The sequence below is a fragment of the Procambarus clarkii genome, unplaced genomic scaffold, assembly GCF_040958095.1.
Source record: "Procambarus clarkii isolate CNS0578487 unplaced genomic scaffold, FALCON_Pclarkii_2.0 HiC_scaffold_129, whole genome shotgun sequence".
NCBI classification, from domain to species: Eukaryota; Metazoa; Arthropoda; class Malacostraca; order Decapoda; family Cambaridae; genus Procambarus; species Procambarus clarkii.
The window spans coordinates 802649-824932 of record NW_027189162.1 but is presented as its reverse complement, the minus strand read 5'-3'; positions in this window follow the sequence as shown (position 1 = coordinate 824932).

Sequence of the window (22284 nt, the reverse complement as noted above, 5' to 3'; positions counted from 1 at the left end):
AAGGTGCACCATAACCCCAGGGTGTGCCACAGAGGAAAGGTGCGCCATAACCCCAGGGTGTGCCACAGAGGAAAGGTGCGCCATAACCCCAGGGTGTGCCACAGAGGAAAGGTGCGCCATAACCCCAGGGTGTGCCACAGAGGAAAGGTGCGCCATAACCCCAGGGTGTGCCACAGAGGAAAGGTGCACCATAACCCCAGGGTGTGCCACAGAGGAAAGGTGCGCCATAACCCCAGGGTGTGCCACAGAGGAAAGGTGCGCCATAACCCCAGGGTGTGCCACAGAGGAAAGGTGCGCCATAACCCCAGGGTGTGCCACAGAGGAAAGGTGCGCCATAACCCCAGGGTGTGCCACAGAGGAAAGGTGCACCATAACCCCAGGGTGTGCCACAGAGGAAAGGTGCGCCATAACCCCAGGGTGTGCCACAGAGGAAAGGTGCGCCATAACCCCAGGGTGTGCCACAGAGGAAAGGTGCGCCATAACCCCAGGGTGTGCTACAGAGGAAAGGTGCGCCATAACCCCAGGGTGTGCCACAGAGGAAAGGTGCACCATAACCCCAGGGTGTGCTACAGAGGAAAGGTGCGCCATAACCCCAGGGTGTGCCACAGAGGAAAGGTGCGCCATAACCCCAGGGTGTGCCACAGAGGAAAGGTGCGCCATAACCCCAGGGTGTGCCACAGAGGAAAGGTGCGCCATAACCCCAGGGTGTGCCACAGAGGAAAGGTGCGCCATAACCCCAGGGTGTGCTACAGAGGAAAGGTGCGCCATAACCCCAGGGTGTGCCACAGAGGAAAGGTGCACCATAACCCCAGGGTGTGCCACAGAGGAAAGGTGCGCCATAACCCCAGGGTGTGCCACAAGGTTGACCCCAGAAATAAATGGAACGAAATATTAAATTAAGCAAATAACGTTGCACCTCATATGGCGAGATAAAAGGACACCCAGAGGAGACCTGATTGCGACATGCGAGGTATTTACATACAGACAATCAACACCAGGACGCAATATTTACCATGTGTGAAGGAACTGAACCAGAGAGAGGGCACATGACAATTATAGATACAAAGTATTCACAGGAATGTATAATTTTTGTTGTTCTTTTCAATAAAGTTCTTTATAAAAAGGGATTGAAAGATAAGGTCAGACGATGGGATATAAACTGTCTCTCAAGGAAACATTAGGACTATCGACTGCCTCTCAAGAACCATTAGGACTATCAACAATTATCTCACGAAGCATTTTATACCTCGCTATTCCTGTCACACTCCCTGCATGTCTCCCCTTCCCTCTCCCTCTCTCTCCCCTCCCTCTCTCACCTCTCCCCCCTCCCTCTCTCACCCCTCCCTACCTTGTGTACCTCTGCCTCCTCTCCCTCTCCCTGCATCTGGTAGTCAAACCACGGAGGGACAAGTCATTTTGGAGGCGTGAAATTAAATTTTCTTCATCTTGGGCGTTTGTATGCAGGACGCAGAGCTGGAGTCGTGTTTGGCGCGATCTTTGCTCCTCTAGTTGGAAGGGCCACTCACCCCCCTTTACCTACATACCTCCCTACCCACCTACCTACGCCTCCCTCCCTCCCGTGTTCCTGTCTCGGAGACTTTCGTTCGAATCCAGACGCCCTGACGCGTTCGTGAACCCTCTATTGTTTCGTGTATTTGTTGCTTTGGTTTCTGTATTTTTTTAGTTTGCAAGTCGAATGCTGGACGCGGAGTGATCTCGGCTGACAGGGAGGTCGTTCCGGGGCTGTGGTCGAGGCTCTGGGATGGTTCGCGTGTGAAGGTCTTGGACTGAATCTTAACTGTGAACACTCACAAAAAACTGGGGAATTTATCAGTAGGGTAAATTGGACGTCATGCAGGCTACCGAGGGGAGGGAAGGAGGGGGGGGAGAGAAGAGGTGTGAGGGAAGGGAGAGGGGAGAGAGGGAGGGGGTAGACAAGCAGGGGGAAGGAATGGAGGATAAAAGAGGGGGAGGGTTTAATGGTGACAAGAGTCAAATATTGGAAGAAATATGGGAAGAGTTTAAAGAGAGAATATATGAGAAATGGAAATGAAGGGTAAACTGGAGTGTAAAGGAAGATACGAGGAGTCAGAGGAGAAGCTATAAGAGAGGAGTAGACGGGGAGGAGAGAGAGAGAGAGAAAAAAAAAAGGCATGAGATGACGGGATTGAGTTAGAGAATAAATGAGATAAAATAGAAGAAGGAACTAAGAATCCATCCCACCATGAACACCCCAGAACTGGGCTCCCACCCCCCCAACGGATAAAGAACACCCCCCCCCCTTACCCCTCAAAGGATCTAAGAATCCACGCACCCCCCCCCCCCATGGGGCCCAGAACCCTCCCTCACGGAGTAGGGGGGACCCCCCATCCTAAGCAATAACTGGCCGACCATCTCGAATGGCTTGTATACAACTTTCCAAATTTGATGTCTCGATATGACCTTCGCTCTCTCGAATTTTCCTTCGCTATCACTTTTATGGTGTTTGGTGGAGGGGGGAGGGGGTGCTGTAGGGTGTTTGGGGGAGGGGGTCCAGTAGGGTGTTGGCGGTGGTCCTGTAGGGTGTTGGGGGGGGGTGTGGTCCTGTAGAGTGTTGGAGGGGGGGGGAGGGGGTCCTGTAGGGTGTTGGCGGTGGTCCTGTAGGGTGTTGGGGGGTGGTCCTGTAGAGTGTTGGAGGGGGGGGGAAGGGGGTCCTGTAGGGTGTTGGTGGTGGTCCTGTAGGGTGTTGGGGGGGTGGTTCTGTAGAGTGTTGGAGGGGGGGGGAGGGGCTCCTGTAGGGTGTTGGGGGGGGGCGGTCCTGTAGAGTGTTGGAGGGGGGGAAGGGGGTCCTGTAGGGTGTTGGGGGGGCTGGTCCTGTAGGGTGTTGGGGGGGGGGGGTGGTCCTGTAGAGTGTTGGAGGGGGGGGGAGGGGGTCCTGTAGGGTGTTGGGGGGGTGGTCCTGTAGAGTGTTGGAGGGGGGGGGGGAGGGGGTCCTGTAGGGTGTTGGCGGTGGTCCTGTAGGGTGTTGGGGGGGGGGGTGGTCCTGTAGAGTATTGGAGGGTGGGGGGTCCTGTAGGGTGTTGGCGGTGGTCCTGTAGGGTGTTGGGGGGGTGGTCCTGTTGAGTGTTGGAGGGGGGGAAGGGGGTCCTGTAGGGTGTTGGCGGTGGTCCTGTAGGGTGTTGGGGGGGTGGTCCTGTAGAGTGTTGGAGGGGGGGGAAGGGGGTCCTGTAGGGTGTTGGCGGTGGTCCTGTAGGGTGATGGGGGGGGGTGGTCCTGTAGAGTGTTGGAGGGGGGGAAGGGGGTCCTGTAGGGTGTTGGGGGGGGGGTCCTGTAGAGTGTTGGGGGGGGGGAAGGGGGTCCTGTAGGGTGTTGGGGGGGGTGGTCCTGTAGAGGGGGGGGAAGGGGGTCCTGTAGGGTGTTGGCGGTGGTCCTGTAGGGTGTTGGGGGGGGGTCCTGTAGAGTGTTGGGGGGGGGAAGGGGGTCCTGTAGGGTGTTGGGGGGGGTGGTCCTGTAGAGTGCTGGAGGGGGGGAAGGGGGTCCTGTAGGGTGTTGGCGGTGGTCCTGTAGGGTGTTGGGGGGGTGGTCCTGTAGAGTGCTGGAGGGGGGGGAAGGGGGTCCTGTAGGGTGTTGGCGGTGGTCCTATAGGATGTTGGGGGGGGTGGTCCTGTAGAGTGTTGGAGGGGGGGGGAAGGGGGTCCTGTAGGGTGTTGGGGGGTGGGTTGTCCTGTAGAGTGTTGGAGGGGGGGGGGAGGGGGTCCTGTAGGGTGTTGGGGTTATGTTATCGAAATCAATTCCAATGTAACAACAAAAGCAAAGGAAATTTAAAATAATTATAGTTTTCCAAAACATTTTGTATTCCCCTATCATGCTGTAGTTATAAATTACGTATTGCACGTATCCTGCAGTATCTTACAGTGGCTATATTAACGGTAATTAGGCTACTGCGCATATCCTAGGAGTCGTTAACCTCAATTCAACATGGCGGCTACTGGTCGCCCCTAAATGTTGAAACCTCACGGTAGGTTAGGTTAGGGGTAGGTTAAGTTATGCTATGGGTTTTATGTTAGGTTTAGGGTCAGGTTAGTTAAGGCAGAGCTATTTCCTCCTCTTGTAAACGCCACTCTCTGGATATATTGAAAATCTTATCCAAACCTTGTTCAGTATTGTTAATTTAGGATATTTCTTCATTCTCTTATTGATATGTGACAAATAAATTCGGACTCAACTGACGATGCTAGTGAGAGTTCTGGCCAACGTGAACGGGAGTTCTGGCCAGCGCGAGCGGGAGTTTTGGCCAGCGCGAGCGGGAGTTTTGGCCAGCGCGAGCGGGAGTTTTGGCCAGCGTGAGCGGGAGTTTTGGCCAGCGCGAGCGGGAGTTTTGGCCAACGCGAGCGGGAGTTTTGGCCAACGCGAGCGGAGTTTTGGCCAGCGCGAGCGGAGTTTTGGACAAGTCAAAGGGGAGTTTTGACCAATACTGAAGGAGATATGACGCCTCAGGAGCGACATAATATATGCATATTAACCAAACATTGGGAGTGAGTGACTCTATATAAGTATATTGCTCTAATTACTGTGTGGACGAATGTTTCTGCATCCTTGTGTTAGCTAGAGACGGTCTAAGAGTCATAGAGTTATCTTAAGCGGGTTATAGAAGTACTAGAGTTTCCAGAAAGAGGATTCTAGTGTTAATATAATTTGCGAGGTCCTATGTTGTCCTAGAGGTAGCTAGAGCCTCTCAGTATATAATTTTCTAGAAAGTGGTTCCAGTAACCAAAAGGTTAACTACACAGGAATCTGGTAGTTCCTGAGGTAGCTTGAGAGAGTCACAACATTTCCTGAGTTAGACACTGGTATCTGGATGTTCCCGAACAAACTGAAGAAGGGTCTAGCAATCTCTGTATTAGAGAAAGACGATCATTATAGTCCTAAGGCAAGCAGGAGAGGGACCTGGATGCCCTAGATTTACCTAAAGAGAGACTTCGTTGCTATAGATTTTCCTAAAGAGGGACCTGGTTGCCATAGATTTACCTAAAGAGGGATCTGGTATCCCTAGATTTACCAAAAGAGGGACTTGCTTGCGCCAGAATTTACCTAAAGAGGGACCTGCAACCAAAGTATTAGCTGAGAGTGTAACCTGGAAGTGTACATCAATGTTATTGGCCCCAGTGTACATCAATACTGTTGGCACCAGTGTACATCAATACTGTTGACACCAGTGTACATCAATACTGTTGACACCAGTGTACATCAATACTGTTGACACCAGTGTACATCAATACTGTTAACACCAGTGTACATCAATACTGTTGACACCAGTGTACATCAATACTGTTAACACCAGTGTTCATCAATACTGTTGACACCAGTGTACATCAATACTGTTGGCACCAGTGTACATCAATACTGTTGACACCAGTGTACATCAATACTGTTGGCACCAGTGTACATCAATACTGTTAACACCAGTGTACATCAATACTGTTGGCACCAGTGTACATCAATACTGTTGGCACCAGTGTACATCAATACTGTTGACACCAGTGTACATCAATACTGTTGGCACCAGTGTACATCAATACTGTTGACACCAGTGTACATCAATGCTGTTAACACCAGTGTACATCAATACTGTTGGCACCAGTGTACATCAATACTGTTGACACCAGTGTACATCAATACTGTTGGCACCAGTGTACATCAATACTGTTGACACCAGTGTACATCAATACTGTTGGCACCAGTGTACATCAATACTGTTGACACCAGTGTACATCAATACTGTTGACACCAGTGTACATCAATACTGTTGACACCAGTGTACATCAATACTGTTGACACCAGTGTACATCAATGCTGTTAACACCAGTGTACATCAATAGGTCAAACAGTAAACACTTCTCAAGATTCCACGTGAGCAATTGAAGATCTTTTGTGACACGTTTGGCACATTGTTCATGCAGTTGGCGGAGACTAAAGTTAGCAAGACTCCCAAGGTGCAAGAGATGATGTAGGAGTGGGAGGGCCGGGCGGCAAGTGACCAGAGGACGACAAGTCTGCGGGCAAACACAGCCACAGTTCAGTTACTCGCCCTCCAGTTATTGATTTATTTTATTTATCTATGTACAAGAGTTCTTACATTCTAGGACACCCACTAGCACGCATAGCGTTTAGGGCATCAGCATGTAGCATAGCGGTATATGATAGAAGACTATACCCTTCAATTCCCACCCCCCCTCTGGTATCCACTCACAATAGAAACAATTCCTAGGGTATATTAACGACGCAAGAGGTTCCCAGAGAGCTGTGACCAGGTACTTTACCAGAAATGTAAGGCAGGGTTGTTAACCCAACCCGTCCTCTTAACTATATGGTACGTTATGGTCACCAGTGTACCGTTCTAACTACCACTTGTAGGTAGAACGAGAGGTCCTTACGAGACCTTGTACCACAGAATTAGGTAAACACGATCCCGATAGAGAGACATACAGACAGATAGACAGACAACGACCTCCACGGGCCTACTCTTCTGCGCCTTCTACACCAGCTATTTTCTTCAGCGCCCCGACCAGCACTCTCTAGGGAGGCGGGGAGCATGTTGTGCTTGACGAATTGTGATTGTGTGGGATGGAGGGGGATGGAGGAATGGGAGGGGGAGAGAAGGGGGGAGTAGGTGGATGAAAGTTAGGAGGATCGCAGAGGGAGGTGGATAAATGGGGAGGGAGAGAAGAGAATGGAGAATGAGAGGGATAAAGAGAGAGAGAGAGAGTGAGTGAGTGACAGGAAGGGGAGAGACGTTGAAGGAACGATATGAGGGAGGCTTATGTTGAGGGCAGTACGTCGAGGTTGGCTCAAGAGGGCGATGTCTTGGAGGGTCAGGTCGTAGAGGGCCAGGTCGTGGAGGGCCTGGTCGTAGAGGGCCAGGTCGTAGAGGGCCAGGTCGTGGAGGGCCAGGTCGTGGAGGGCCAGGTCGTAGAGGGCCAGGTCGTGGATGGCCAGGTCGTAGAGGGCCAGGTCGTAGAGGGCCAGGTCGTGGAGGGCCAGGTCGTAGAGGGTCTGGTCGTAGAGGGCCAGGTCGTGGAGGGCCAGGTCGTGGAGGGCCAGGTCGTAGAGGGCCAGGTCGTGGAGGGCCAGGTCGTAGAGGGCCAGGTCGTAGAGGGCCAGGTCGTGGAGGGCCAGGTCGTAGAGGGCCAGGTCGTAGAGGGACAGGTCGTGGAGGGCCAGGTCGTGGAGGGCCAGGTCGTAGAGGGTCTGGTCGTAGAGGGCCAGGTCGTAGAGGGCCAGGTCGTAGAGGTGGTTCTGGGGGCGATAGTGAGTTGTGTGTTGATGTTGCTCCAGTAGAGAGAGAGAGAGAGAGAGAGAGAGAGAGAGAGAGAGAGAGAGAGAGAGAGAGAGAGAGAGAGAGAGAGAGAGAGAGAGAGAGAGAGAGAGAGAGAGAGAGAGAGAGAGAGAGAGAGAGAGAGAGAGAGAGAGAGAGAGAGAGAGAGAGAGAGAGAGAGAGAGAGAGAGAGAGAGAGAGAGAGAGAGAGAGAGAGAGAGAGAGAGAGAGAGAGAGAGACAGAGAGAGAGAGAGAGAGAGAGAGAGAGAGAGAGAGACAGAGAGAGAGAGAGACAGAGAGAGAGAGAGAGAGAGCGAGAGAGAGAGAGAGAGAGAGACAGAGAGAGAGAGAGAGAGAGCGAGAGAGAGAGAGGAGAGAGAGAGAGACAGAGAGAGAGAGAGAGAGCGAGAGAGAGAGAGAGAGAGAGAGAGAGAGGATGATTACTGTCTAATGAGATAATTTATTAATTAGCTATAATTATATTAACCATCCCCTATTATAATATTGTTTAAAAATAGTAATATATTCAATAATATTTGTATTAGAAATAATATTAATGCAAATAATATAAATACAAATAATTATAACAATATCAATATAATAACAATAATAATAATAATATAAATATATAAATAATAAACATTATTATAGGAATAGTAATAACAATAGTTACATTGAATAATAATGTAATAATTATTTTAATACAATAAATGCACATCCTAGGGATTACCAGTTGACTTCACTATGCTTCCTTCCCTCATGACTAACCTGAAGGTATTGCATCACATAGAGAATAAGGTAATTCCATCAGATACACATCTTACTGAAGACGGTTCACCAATGGACTTTAAAACCTACACAACCTTTCCCAACTTAACTTATCCAATGTAACTTAACATTAACTAAAACCTACGTAACCTCACCTATCCTTATTTAACTTAACCAAGAATAGCCCAACAGAAGACCATATATCATAAACTAACAAAATATATACGCGTTTAACAGGTAGAAAACGGGCTCTGTCGAATCGTCTCGAGTTCAATTTATCAAACACTTGCCTTGACTGTCTAATGACACAAACACCTTGAGAATGACTGTCTAATGACACAAACACCTTGAGAATGACTGTCTAATGACACAAACACCTTGAGAATGACTGTCTAATGACACAAACACCTTGAGAATGACTGTCTAATGACACAAACACCTTGAGAATGACTGCCTAATGACACAAACACCTTGAGAATGACTGTCTAATGACACAAACACCTTGAGAATGACTGTCTGATGACACAAACACCTTGAGAATGACTGTCTGATGACACAAACACCTTGAGAATGACTGTCTAATGACTCAAACACCTTGAGAATGACTGTCTAATGACTCAAACACCTTGAGAATGACTGTCTAATGACTCAAACACCTTGAGAATGACTGTCTAATGACTCAAACACCTTGAGAATGACTGTCTAATGACTCAAACACCTTGAGAATGACTGTCTAATGACTCAAACACCTTGAGAATGACTGTCTAATGACTCAAACACCTTGAGAATGACTGTCTGATGACACAAACACCTTGAGAATGACTGTCTAATGACTCAAACACCTTGAGAATGACTGTCTAATGACTCAAACACCTGGAGAATGACTGTCTAATGACACAAACACCTTGAGAATGACTGTCTAATGACTCAAACACCTTGAGAATGACTGTCTGATGACACAAACACCTTGAGAATGACTGTCTAATGACTCAAACACCTTGAGAATGACTGTCTAATGACTCAAACACCTTGAGAATGACTGTCTGATGACACAAACACCTTGAGAATGACTGTCTAATGACTCAAACACCTTGAGAATGACTGTCTAATGACTCAAACACCTGGAGAATGACTGTCTAATGACACAAACACCTTGAGAATGACTGTCTAATGACTCAAACACCTTGAGAATGACTGTCTAATGACTCAAACACCTTGAGAATGACTGTCTGATGACACAAACACCTTGAGAATGACTGTCTAATGACTCAAACACCTTGAGAATGACTGTCTAATGACTCAAACACCTTGAGAATGACTGTCTAATGACTCAAACACCTTGAGAATGACTGTCTGATGACACAAACACCTTGAGAATGACTGTCTAATGACTCAAACACCTTGAGAATGACTGTCTAATGACTCAAACACCTGGAGAATGACTGTCTAATGACACAAACACCTTGAGAATGACTGTCTAATGACACAAACACCTTGAGAATGACTGTCTAATGACTCAAACACCTTGAGAATGACTGTCTAATGACTCAAACACCTTGAGAATGACTGTCTAATGACTCAAACACCTTGAGAATGACTGTCTAATGACTCAAACACCTTGAGAATGACTGTCTAATGACTCAAACACCTTGAGAATGACTGTCTAATGACTCAAACACCTTGAGAATGACTGTCTAATGACTCAAACACCTTGAGAATGACTGTCTAATGACTCAAACACCTTGAGAATGACTGTCTGATGACACAAACACCTTGAGAATGACTGTCTAATGACTCAAACACCTTGAGAATGACTGTCTAATGACTCAAACACCTGGAGAATGACTGTCTAATGACACAAACACCTTGAGAATGACTGTCTAATGACTCAAACACCTTGAGAATGACTGTCTGATGACACAAACACCTTGAGAATGACTGTCTAATGACTCAAACACCTTGAGAATGACTGTCTAATGACTCAAACACCTTGAGAATGACTGTCTGATGACACAAACACCTTGAGAATGACTGTCTAATGACTCAAACACCTGGAGAATGACTGTCTAATGACACAAACACCTTGAGAATGACTGTCTAATGACTCAAACACCTTGAGAATGACTGTCTGATGACACAAACACCTTGAGAATGACTGTCTAATGACTCAAACACCTTGAGGATGACTGTCTGATGACACAAACACCTTGAGAATGACTGTCTAATGACTCAAACACCTGGAGAATGACTGTCTAATGACACAAACACCTTGAGAATGACTGTCTAATGACTCAAACACCTTGAGCACAACAAGGAGACACCAGGATTGAAACACATTGAAAATGAAAAAAACAAAATGCCTCCAAACGCACCTAAACTGACGGCATTAGAGGCAAACTCCATCCTCAGTTTTAAATGTACATTAAAAAAACGATTTGATAATTGTTTTTTGAGTAGTGGTGGTGGTGGTTGGGGGTCCAGCAGCTGGAGCTCATTCCCAGCAAACACACACACATACACGAGTACAAACAGAGCCTGAAGTACAATCCTGGCCAACCAACACCACCATATTTATCACCCAAACCCCATCTCCACACTGTTAGCATGATTACACAACCCATATACAGAGCCGCAAGTGTGGCACTCATATTTCAGGGTTAGGAAACAACCTTTTTGTTATGCCTTGTGTTAGAGTTCTTGTCTGCCTCCTCCTCCCCTCCTCTGTTACTGCTGTCTCTTCTTCTTCCTTATTTCTCTCTACTTTCACTCTCTTCCTTGCTTTATACTTGTTCTCTTCGCTTTCTTCTGTTCTTTTCCTTCTTTTGTTGTTAAGGATTATATAGAGGCTATAGATATGTTATAGTGGATAGTTGGTGCAGTTCTGGGCGCATGGTGTTGTCCCCTCCGGTTTGACACCTGCTGCAGGGGCCCAGTCAGAGATATCAATTATGGGCCATGATTGAACAAGAAATTGTGCAACCACTTGCGAAACCTCTACATCTTTCAAAATGTACTCCCTTGAAAGGAGACGAGAGAGATATCAAATAATATATACACATGGAAAATGGTGGAGGGTCAGGTCCCAAATTTTAGTCATATAACAACATACTGTAGCGAACGACATGGCAGGAAGTGCAGGATAGAACCAGTAGAGGTTCCATAGACACAATCAGAGAACACTGTATGAACATCAGAGGTCCACAGTTGTTCAACATCCTCCCAGTATAAGAAATATTACCGGGACAAAAGTTAAAGTCTTCAAGATAAAAACTGGACAGTTTTGTACAAGAAGTGTCGGACCAACTAGGCGCTGTGGTGGATATGTGGGCCTGCGGGCCGCGCCAAGCAACAGCCTGTTGGACCAAGCTCTCACAAGTCCAGCCTGGCTCTTGACCAGGCTTGGGGAGTAGAACAACTCCTAGAACTCTGTCCAGGTAGGATTATTCTTTCCACCGATCCTCTCTCTCTCTGTCCTCCTGTTCCCTCCACACTACTCTTCCTTCCACCTTCCTCTTGCACCTCCTCCTGCACCTCCTCCTGCACCACCTCCTCCTCCTCCTCCTCGTGGTGGCGCCCAGAAAGAGGATCCACCTCCTGGCCATGCCCGTGGCCTGGTATTACAACAGTCGCGTCTAACAAACACAATACATCACCTCCTCTCCGTTTTCTGTGTTGTCTCCCCTCCTAACCCTTCTCTCTCCCCTCTCACCCCCTCCTCTTTTCCCCTGTCACCCCTCCTCCTCTACCCTCACCTTCTCCCCGGATGACAGATTGAAGCCAGGAAATATCCGGCTCCCTCAGTGAAAGGTTCCAGATATATAAACTACAAAGGTTCTAGACACTAATCAGCTCCCAGATGCTGACGGAAGATCTCCACCATCTGAGAATGAACAGAAGCGTCTGGCAGTGGAGTTAGACTCCATACACAGTTGATTGACAGTTGACAGGTGCAGCTGTCAATCAGAGACACTCAAGAACAATTAGGTGAGAAGAATTAGGAGAGACTTTGTCAAGAAAATGGAGAAACTGGACTGAACCAAATCAAAAGGCTTGAAAGAATCTGTCAATGTGGACTAAACTAAGGAGCTGGGACACTGTCATAGCTATTAACATTACTCACTACTTCGTCGCTTGAAAGGGGAGAGCTGCCCGAGAGTTAGAAAACGGCACATACAGTAACTGTATAACAGGACTCAGACAGGTAAGAGACATTAAACAGTGGACCAGAGTCACTGTTAATTCCCGTTATCAGGGAACAGGAAACCTCTGTTTGGACTTAAGGAGGTCCTCCGCGGCCAACTCCTGACCTCATTAAAGATACAACTCACACCAGTTGCCTAACTGCCGGATATTAAGTGAAAGGAAACACGCCCAACCGTTTCTCTCCTGGTCCGGGGAGTGAACACTCGGTTGTAAACCCAGGACGTAGACTACTAAGCTACTGAACCCATGGCAGGTGTATTCGAAATAGATGCTTCCTCTAGCAGGTATTACATGAGGGGAAGTGCTCTGCATGGACTGTGTTGTTGTTGTTGTTTTAGATTAAGCTACTCAGAACGAAATGTCCATGTAGCACGGACTAAGGCGAGCCCGAGGGTAGTGCTGTGTTTTGTATTCCCGTTGGCTGGTATTATAGTTTGTGTGGGTTGGTTGTGTTGTCGTCGTGTTCCTCCTTTACGGACAACCCAACCCACAACTCGGTAAAGTGCTTATACTTTACCAGGAGATCACCCTGGGCGCTTCTGGCTCTTGGAGAGGGGTTCAACGTCACACGCTTAGGGGATGCGGCTCCAACACTTAGCCTCGTTGTCACGTGCACACACCCACTCGAGCCGCTGTGACTCCCCACTCTCTCCTTAGGTGATATGATCTCCTCAATCCCCTTTTGACTTATTAGTATTACCTTTTACCCTGTCCACAGCAGTGGTTCTTGGTTCTTTCTCTCTCTCTCTCTTCTTCTGTACTATTTCATGGGGAAGCCTCACTAGGACAAGGGCAAACACCAGCAAATTGGAATACATTTACTGGACAAAGCACATACACAATACATACACACATATAATAATAATGAATCCTATACTCTATACTATTACAATCAGGTTGCACTCCAACACCATCAGAACTCTATCATCAGCTTATCAAGTGGTATCCTATCTCCTGGTTCACCACCTGATACTATCAACCCCCTCAAGTAGATCAAGTCTACATACACCGTTGCACTATCAACAAGAGAAATATATATATATATATATATATATATATATATATATATATATATATATATATATATATATATATATATATATATATATATATATCAGCATGTGAATGCAATAACATATATCAGCATAAATGTTCCTTGATACACCGCAATGATCAATCGATCACCCTATCAGTCCTAGAACACATACATCTGTAGGTAATCCAGCCTACGACTGTAACTCTAAACTTCAGTATAAAACACTCCTTGACATAAGACTGCAAACAGTCACTCACCTCTCACTGCGTCTTGCACGCTAATGACAACTAAACACTATCAACTCCCTACACGTAATCCACCAGAACTTCCCTTCCACCTCTGGAAGTTCACTACCCTGATCTCTTCAGGTTCTTCCGGGTTTAACTACCAGGATCCTCTGCAGCTCCTCCAGGCTGCTACCATGAAGTTTTCCTTGAGCAACTACGGTGCTTCACCCTTCTGTTAGGGTCCTCCACAGCTCTCTTGGCTGCTACACCATGAAGTTTCCTCGAGCAACTATGGTGCTTCACCACCTCTACAGAAGCACGTGACACTCCTCTTCACTGCTTCTCCTCACAGCTCGAGGTCCTCGCCTCCACTACCTTGGAGTCTCATCAACTACTTCATCTGTGCTGGCTTTGAAGTTCTCAGCAACTTCTTCCCCAAAGACAAACCTGCAACCCATCGACACTCCAATAAAATGTTTCCCCTTTAACACATAAACAAAAATAATCACACAATATGTTTGCCTCAAACCTCTATCTGTCCTCTACATACAGTGAGAGTGGACTCCCCCGTTTTGGGCGGGTCCATGCTCCACCTCGCCTGGCGGGTGTGAGTCACACTGGGAGGGTCCTTCGCCGTCAGGAGCCGGGCTCCCTCAGTTACCTGCCAGCGCTCAGAGGGGATGGACGTCGCTCCGTGTTCCTCCCTCTCCACTCTCTTATTTCAGGCCTTCTGCCTTATTAAAACATGTCTAACTTATCAATAAACATTGCTACTGTCGCTGGGCACACGACCAACTACAAGCAATCACTATGAACTGGCGTATATCATGCTTACCACAGATTGTCTGGTCGAGGGCGCTCCTCCCTCTGACGAAGCTTGATTAGGGCGCTGCCATGGCCCACAATAATGTCTCTGGGCGGTTTAATACTCTCCTCTTCGACCAGGACGTGAGACCACAACGTTCTCAGCTCAGTTCCACAGCTGGCACATCTACACACTTCTCTTCGAGATATATCACTAGGGGTTCCCTTCTGACGGGAGCTCAAACGGAGCGCGGCTTTCCCCTGCGATGTCTGGCACTCAAGTGAGGTCAAAGCCCCTCCTTCTTAGAAGCGAGCCTCACGCCTCCAGCAAAATGTCCACATCTCCTAACCAGTCATTTATCTGTTTTCTTCTACACTGCCCATAATCTTAAATTGTTATATATATCCTAGCAACTATTTTACATATGGGTTATCACCTCAATATTTGCTAGACCTTCTAATCAGGTCAGGCTTGATGAATAACTCTCAAGGAGGGAGACTCGTTTCTCCTGCAGGCTGAGATCATAACACTCCCCTCCCCTTATTTTTGAGAGTTATTCCAGTGGCAAAGCTCAGGGATAATACATCCGCCACCTCACTGTCTCGTTCTTCAATCGATATACTCCCTTAGGAGTCTACAATAAGTTCGTTGCTTCTTGCAACATCCGGCTCACAACTCGCCAGAAACATGATCTTCTCATAAACGATTTGACTTCTCTGGCACCTCTTGGCTAGGCTGTCCTCCTTGGACGCCTGCGCTCCATCGGTCCACTCTATTTACTGTTTCCACCCTCCGTTACCTCGTCTTCTTCTCTTCACGTCCAGAGTCAGACGTCTACTGTCTGTACCTCCTCTGTCGTCTTCACACTTCCATCTACTGCCATCATACTTTCGTCTCCTGTCATCATACTTCACTCCCTCGTCTTCACCGACGATCCTCCCTTTCGTCTCCTTATATATCGAGACATCATCCTTTTTGACTTCCATCGAGTCCTCGGCTTTCTTCTATTCCTCCACGCTTGTATCATCATCCTCTTCTCATACTTTTCACCTCTATAACACTCCATTTCTTCTCCTTCAACTCTTCTTCGTTCCCTAAAAGTTTCTTCAAGCACTGTACTACATCCAACAGCACTCGACCGTAAATGTCGCTTTACCTCTCCTAGAGTGCTCGTAAGCATCTCTCCACACATACTGTCTCTTCTCCTCTCATTTTCTCGGCTATCACTTTTCTTCACTATCTCTCCTCCACGTTGTCTGTGAAACATGTCAACTCTCGACATCTCCCACAACTTAACTCCACTATCCATATGCTTCTGTGCTCGTGGACAATTTGACGTTTTACACCCGTCCTTGATCTGTCCACATCTTTCCTCATTTCTACTCAGCACAGTTGCATTCACCTTCTGACCCTTAATTTCAGCGGGCTGGGCTCTACTCAGGTCCGCTCTCTTCACATGATTCTTCTTCGGCTGGGTCATCCTCACTTTTGACCTCACCGAGACTTCGTTTTACTGGGCTGGACCTTCATCAAACAGCCATGCTATATCTTCATCGATATCTTCTACCGGTTTAATCGACACTGTCTCATCTTCTCCAGCGTCTCCCTCGTCGGCCACCACTGCCTTCGTCACTACCGAGACAGGGTACTCAATGGCTTGGCGGTCTCCTGACGCCTCTCCTCGGATGTCAATCAGGTTCACACTCTCAGGTGTCCCACCCGTGCCGTGGCCTTCTAGGCACTCCTCTGGCACAGTCTCCGCAATGACTCTTGGCAACACTTTTGTCCCGCACAAGTCATTCCCCAGGATCACTTGGACTCCTGGAACAGGTATGTCGATGCATACTCCCAACATCACCTCTGCCGACACATATTCCGACCTTAGCTGGACCGTGCATACGGGCATGTCACTCTCAGACAACAACCCATATACTTTCATCTTCCCCCTGCCAGCTAATCGTCGATCATTCCCAATCAGGCTTCTCGCAATCAAGCTCTGATTAGCTCCGGTATCTCTTAAGATACCAACTTCTACTTCAGGTTGGCCTCCTTCACTGATCCAACCTTTGCTCATGAACGGCCTATACCTCTCGTTCACTAAGTTCACTCTCTGTGGTTTGTCTTGGAACACATTAGTATATTTACTTCGGGGGTCACACATGGCCAGGGTCACAACTCTCTTGCCCTGCCGACAATCTCGCATCATGTGACCCAATTCGTTACAATTGTAACACCTCACCTGGGAAAAGTCTCTCCTATAAGAACCAGAGTGGCTCTGACTTTGTCCACTCGCATGAGAGTTCCTCGGGCCAGGTACACTACCTGCACTCTGTGGGGCTTTACTGGACTCTTGATGTCCTGGATCACGATTAGTTTCTCGTTTAGCTCCTCCATCTTCACTTTCAGACGAAGTGCGCGACCTACTCTTCTGAGTTTTAGGGTACTTACTTTTATCTGCCCATTTATCAAAATTCTTCTCACCCCAGACTCTTCTGGGTCTCTCATAATTTCTTCCTCCCCAGACTCCATTGGGTCTGCATTTGGTGCGTCTCGCCTCGCTTCTCGCTCTGTTCTCCCTCAAGCTCTTATATGCTTCAGTAATCATATCCGCCCTATCTGCGGCGTCTTTCACCTCCTTTATCCCTGCTTCTTGGATCTTGAACTTTGTTTCGGGATGCATCATCTCCAAGAACTTCTCCATGACCATCAGTTGCTTCAGGTCAGCGTAAGATCCAACTCCAGCAGCCTCAATCCACTTCTGGAATCGTCTTTCCAGATCTCTTGCTGTCTCAGCAAAAGTACATGCTCCAACTTTGATCATCTCTCTGAAGCGCTTCCTATAAGCTTCTGGGGTTAATTGAAACGAGCGCAATATGCTGCTCTTTACTGTGGCATAATCCTGGCACTCTTCCAGAGACAATTGGGTGTATGCCTCCCTGGCTGCACCGGTCAATCTTAACTGGACCAGCTGGGCCCATTCCTCCTGTGGCCACTCCTTGATGCTGGCTACCTTTTCAAAGTGCTCGAAAAAGCTCTCTGCCTCTTCAGGAACAAACAAGGGAATGTCCTTCTCCCTAACCCTAACATCTGGTGAGTGTGATACCTGGGTGGTGCTCTCTGGCAACCCATGTTCAATCCTTTGTTCAGTCAAGGTTCTGTTCGCTTCTATCTGCATTTGTTTTGTTCTCTCTTTTTCTTTTTCGACCTGGGCTTTTTCTTTCTCAACCTCTAGTCTTACTTTCTCTTTTTCTTTCTCCATCTCTAGTCTTGCTTTCTCTTTTTCTACCTCCAGTCTGGTTTTCTCTTTTTCCTTCTTGGCTTCATTTTTCATCTGGTGTTCTAATTTCATCTTTTCCAGCTGGAACTGTCTCTCCTCACGCTGCATCTGGAGCTCTAACTGAAATCTCTCCAAGCTTTTATTCCGGCTACTCCTGCTTCTGCGGCTACACTTGCTGCTCCTACTCGATCCCTGGGATCTCACTTCATCCTGCCCATCGTCCTCCTTTCCACTTTCAGCTCCTTTTTGGGCTCCTTGCTCTGCCGCTTCACTTTTGGCTCTCAACTGTCTCAGGATCTCATCCTTCATCCCAGCCACCTTAGATGCTTTCAACCTAATGCCACATTTTTCTGCTATTTGTTTCAATTGATCCCTCGTGCAACCTTCCAAGTCCTCGGGCTTGCCTGACTCTACAAATACTTGCACCTTATCCATCTTTGTCCTGTGAGTCTTCCCAAGAGAGAGAATATACACCTGCAGTCACACAGTTTATCTATTTCAGCAAGGGTGTACAAATCCACTCTTGGACAGGGTGTGGGTGTGTCAGTTCACTCTCCCGGACACAGGCCCCCAATTTATTGTAGTGTGGGTTGGTGGTTTTGTTGTGTTGATCCTTCTCTACGAACAACCCAACCCACAACTCGGTAGAGTGTTTATACTTTACCAGGAGATCACCCTGGGCGCTTCTGGCTCTTGGAGAGGGGTTCAACGTCACACGCTTAGGGGATGCGGCTCCAACACTTAGCCTCGTTGTCACGTGCACACACCCACTCGAGCCGCTGTGACTCCCCACTCTCTCCTTAGGTGATATGATCTCCTCAATCCCCTTTTGACTTATTAGTATTACCTTTTACCCTGTCCACAGCAGTGGTTCTTGGTTCTTTCTCTCTCTCTCTCTTCTTCTGTACTATTTCATGGGGAAGCCTCACTAGGACAAGGGCAAACACCAGCAAATTGGAATACATTTACTGGACAAAGCACATACACAATACATACACACATATAATAATAATGATTCCTATACTCTATACTATTACAATCAGGTTGCTCTCCAACACAACCAGAACTCTATCAACAGCTTATCAAGTGGTATCCTATCTTCTGATTCCCCACCTGATACTATCTACCTCTTCAAGTAGATCAAGTCTTATACTACAATGTTGCACTATAAGCAAGAGCATATATCTATAAACATGTACAAGGAAAATCAGCATTGAATGCAATACCACATATATATATCAGTATAAATGTTCCTTGATACACAACAATGATCAATCGATCACCCTATCAGTCCTAGAACACATACATCTGTAGGTAATCCAGCCTACGACTGTAACTCTAAACTTCAGTATAAAACACTCCTTGACATAAGACTGCAAACAGTCACTCACCTCTCACTGCGTCTTGCACGCTAATGACAACTAAACACTATCAACTCCCTACAAGTAATCCACCAGAACTTCCCTTCCACCTCTGGAAGTTCACTACCCTGATCTCTTCAGGTTCTTCCGGGTTTAACTACCAGGATCCTCTGCAGCTCCTCCAGGCTGCTACCATGAAGTTTTCCTTGAGCAACTACGGTGCTTCACCCTTCTGCTAGGGTCCTCCACAGCTCTCTTGGCTGCTACACCATGAAGTTTCCTCGAGCAACTATGGTGCTTCACCACCTCTACAGAAGCACGTGACACTCCTCTTCACTGCTCCTCCTCACAGCTCGAGGTCCTCTGTTCCACTACCTTGGAGTCTCATCAACTACTCCTTCTGTGCTGGCTTCGAAGTTCTCAGCAACTTCTTCCCCAAAGACAAACCTGCAACCCATCGACACTCCAATAAAAATGTTTCCCCTTTAACACATAAACAAAAATAATCACACAATATGTTTGCCTCCAACATCTATATGTCCTCTACATACTGTGAGAGTGGACTCCACCTCGCCTGGCGGGCCTCACACTGGGAGGGTCCTCCGCCGTCAGGAGCCGGGCTCCCTCAGTTGCCTGCCAGCGCTCAGAGGAGATGGATGTTGCTCCGTGTTCCTCCCTCTCCACTTTCTTATTTCAGGCTTTCTGCCTTATCAAAACATGTCTAACTTATCAACAAACATTGCTACTGTCGCTGGGCACACGACCAACTACAAGCAATCACTATGAACTGGCTTATATCGTGCTTACCACAGATTGTCTAGTCGAGAGCGCTCTCCCTCTGACGGCGTCTGATCAGGGCGCTTTCACAGCCCACGAAAATGTCTCTGGGCGGCTTAATACTCTCCTCTCCGTCCAGAACTTGAGACCACAATGTTCCCAGCTCGATTCCACAGCTGGGACGTCTGCACACTTCTCTTCTCTTGGAGATATATCACTAGGGGGTCCCCTCTCTGACAGGAGCTCACACAGCACAGCTTCCCCTCGCGATGTCTGGTACTCAAGTGAGGTCAAAGCCCTCCAGAAGCGAGCCTCACGCCTCCAGCAAAATGTCCACATCTCCTAGCCAGTCATTTATCTGTTTTCTTTTTCACTGCCCATAATCTCAAATTGTCATTTAAATCCAACCAACTATTTTACATATGTGTTATCACCTCCATATTTCCTAGACCTTCCGGTTAGGTCAGGCTTGCTGAATAACTCTCAAGGGGGAGACTCGTTTCTCCTACAGGCTGAGATCATAACAATAGGATAGTGAAGAAGTGATTCTAAACGTGTGGCATTGAACTATATCGGTGCAAAGAGGAATAAGGAGCAGAATACTGGTGATATATAGCGACAGGTTGGAGGGACCTACGCCTGGCAGCAGCGTGGATGGAGACAGTAGGCCTACACACCACTGTCAACAGTACTTCTAACACCTGTTTGTGCTGCGGGATGTTTTGATTTGGCAGTTAGGTAAGGCCTCTCACAAAGTCAGTCAGTCAATTGGTGTACAGTGTAATTGCCTTTTAATAGTTAGTCTTGGATATAAGTCAACAAACTGAAACGAATATCAAGGGAAATGTGCGGCTCATGTGGGAACTAGTTTTCTGACATCCAAGTGTGAAAAACACTCCGCCCTAAACCGAGACAACTCTCCCCCCCCCCTCCCACCAGAGCAACAACAGTACACACACTGCCTCCCAACCATATGGTCCACATATAACAGTCCCACTCTAATCCCCACACACACCCTCGCCATCCCCTCCCTCTCTCCCTCCTCCCGCCCCCTTCAGTACACACTCACACACCTATCTCTCTCCCCCCCCCCTCTCTCTGTCTCCCTCTCTCTCCCTCTCTCTCCCTCTCTCTCTCTCTCTCTCTCTCTCTCTCTCTCTCTCTCTCTCTCTCTCTCTCTCTCTCTCTCTCTCTCTCTCTCTCTCTCTCCCCCCCACCCCGCTCTGCCCTTCTGACAAATTCTATCACGGCACAACTAGGAACAGGGTCAAGCATGACAGCCAGAGGTAAGAGGGGAACAGGGAGAAGTCCAGGTGACGAAATGAAGGAAATGTTCGCCCAGTTTCTGGAGGACATCAAGAGTGAGATGCAGGAAATGAAGAATGAAATAAGCAACCTAAAAAGAGAGCTGACAGCAGCAAAGGAGGAGATTAGAGCCCTCAAAGAGAACAGTGTCAATGCTAAGACTCAGATAACCACCCAGGGAGAAGGTGGTAATAGTATTTTGGAAGAGAATGCAACAATAAAAGCAACATTTGCAGAAATGCTAAAAAAAAAAAATCTGTAGTAATGTCTGCAGTGACGGAGGTGGCCATGAAAGCAGCTACCTCACAGGAAGCAGCACGCTCCACTAGCCAGCTGCTGGAAAGGAAAAGATCAATGGTAGCTGTGGGTAATAAAGAGCAGGAAAGCTCTAATAGGAAAGAGTGGAATGATAGGACAAAGCGGCAGTGAATGAAATACTGAAGGCACTAGACATGGAAGGGCCTGAGCATAGCATTGAGAAGGTTTTCAGGCTAGGATGGTACAACAAAGACCGAGACCGAGTGATAAAGATAGTGTTTGCAAACGAGAGCACAAAGGAGAAGATTCTATCAAGGAAGAGCTCCCTGAAAAATGTTGGAGAATTCAAAAAAGTATTCCTCCAGAGGGACATGACGAGGGAGGAGAGGGCCATGGCGGCAGAAGCAAGGAAGAAGCACAGGGCGAGAGGGGAAAACCAGGAAATCACAGCTCCCAACACATCACCCCCTGGAACGAGGGGGGGGAACTCACAACTAGCTACCTATTAACACCAGAAGGAAGGGCAACCTCACCACCCTCCACTGCATAGAACCCCCCCCCCTACCCCCAAACCCTCCCTGGCCCCCACTCAAATACCCAGCCAAATCTCCCTCCCCCACACCCATGGAACAGCTTCCCCCAACAGCAGCACACTCACCAAGGAGGAGACTTGAGAAGGGACAGAAGAAAGTGAGCCTCAAAGCAATGTACACTAACATAGATGGAATTACAAATAAAGCAAATGAACTTGGAGAATGGGTACTAGAGGAAAACCCAGACATAATAGCTCTCACAGAAACAAAGTTGACGAAAACTATAACAAATGCAGTGTTCCCACAGGACTATTATGTTATGAGGAAAGAGAGAGAAGGAAGAGGTGGTGGTGATGTAGCCCTGCTGGTAAGAAAAGACTGGGATTTTGAGGAAATGGTTGTTCAGGGATGTGAAGGTTTTAGTGACTACATAACAGGT